The sequence below is a fragment of the Crocodylus porosus genome, unplaced genomic scaffold, assembly GCF_001723895.1.
Source record: "Crocodylus porosus isolate Cpor-Errol unplaced genomic scaffold, CroPor_comp1, whole genome shotgun sequence".
In the NCBI taxonomy this organism is placed as follows: Eukaryota; Metazoa; Chordata; order Crocodylia; family Crocodylidae; genus Crocodylus; species Crocodylus porosus.
The window spans coordinates 3,811,265-3,812,968 of NW_017728948.1; the positions used below are offsets into that span (position 1 = coordinate 3,811,265).

Sequence of the window (1,704 nt, forward strand, 5' to 3'; positions counted from 1 at the left end):
GCCCAGAAACGCATTCAGATCTCCATCCCCAGGTGGGCAAGCGCTTCCAGCTTCTCTTGAAGCAAAGCTGTTTCGTTCAAATGGTGCAACACCAGTTATTTCCCCAGGCAAGAACATTGGCTAGGAAAGTGGAATTAAATCGCAATTTCTTGCTGCCTAGCTGCGTCTATCACATCTCTGCAGCTAGCCAAATAACATGCTAACCCAGTACTTCCTCAGCTGCGTTTCACTTTTTGTTTGTTCCCATAGAGTACAAAGGTGGATCAGCTGGAGGACCTGGCTTCCCATCTGGGTTTGAGGACACAGGTAAAGATTAAAGGCTTGAATGAACATGGAAAATGTTACATTTGGAGGAAGGAGGGTAGGTTGGCGAGTAGGGTTCTTCCCATGCGTATCTGCTTCTGTGGAAGATACGTTAGGTTTTCACTGAGGTTCATCCAGTGCACATTTGCGTGCCCTCTCCTGATTTACCAGTCTAGGGTAGGTTGGGTTACAAAGCTGCTGAGAAAGACGGCAGCAGTCCAGATGAGTGGGAGACCTGCAACACTAGCTATGTTGTTCATACCAAAGTATTTGTCCAGACAGCCTCATTCCTTGCTGGCATCCCTTTGTCCTCTTTCCTCCTCTCCTTCTCCATGTCACTCACTTTGAAAAAATAATTTTAAATCATTATATTCGTAGTATGACTCTTACTCATTAACAACTTCCCTTCAAACCCTATGCAGACCCCTCCCAAGTGAACTCACAGTATCGCATACCCATTGTCCTCTGTCTTCCAGTTGGTTTTCTCCATCCCTCTACCGTTGTGCCTCTTCCTCTTCTGTCTTGCTTCCATGTGCACTTTGGGGGTCTCATGTTTTATTTTCTTCCACAGCATCTAATACAGTGCAGTTTCTATGCGAATAATAAAAACCTCATCTGATTACAATGAGTCAGCCCCTCACGGGGCCACAGGGATTTCTAAAGATAAATTTAGCGTGTTTCCTCTGTTCTGTTGACAATGCCAGAACCTTAAACAGAATTAATACACTTCTGTACTGTATCTGTATTTGAGGCGTACAAATGTATATAATATGTATTAATAATTATATATATAATAATTAATACATGTGGCTCGATTTGATGTAGCTGATTTTTTTTTTTTTTCCACCCGCTCACACACTTTCTTGTTTTGGGAATCTGTGCAGTTCACTTCCAGTAAATAGTTGAACTGTATCCCTGACCTCCAAATAACTTTGCAATAACAATTTTTCATAGGAGAAACTACTTAGCTGCCTATACACGTGCTCAGGGGTAGAAGGGGCGTGTTTTAATTAGAGCGGTTTCTGGCTAGCTGCTCTAATTAAAGCAGCTCACCATCATGTGTATTAAGCCCCTGTGCATTTTGAAATGGCTGCAGGATGCTTTAAAGCTCATTTGACGAGGTTTAAAGTGCCCTAGTGGCCATTTTGCAGGAGCTTAATATACATGACAGTGAGGCGTTGTGTCTGCTCCGACATGTTTTAATTAAATGTGAACGAGCACGTCTCTAGGCTCCCCTCCTGCAAACAGAGTTACAGAGACTGACAGTTAGAAACTTGTCCGACAACAAGCTGATCATTCACGCCTGTGTGGGACTGCTGATATGCATGTTATATCTGAACGTTCAGCACTCAGAAATAACAATTTCTCTGATATGTCTGAAAACATGAAATCTTTCCTCTC

At 42.8% G+C, this 1,704-nt stretch overlaps 1 long non-coding RNA gene across 1 annotated transcript in view; it reads left to right on the forward strand.

The window, feature by feature from the left end:
- The window catches only part of LOC109322362, an 8,642-nt gene that overhangs the window by 5,665 nt on the left and 1,273 nt on the right, over positions 1-1,704 (forward strand). Inside the window, exon 2 of the long non-coding RNA XR_002104361.1 lies at positions 250-306. This is a non-coding gene — a long non-coding RNA (uncharacterized LOC109322362). The remainder of the gene's footprint in view (positions 1-249; positions 307-1,704) is intronic.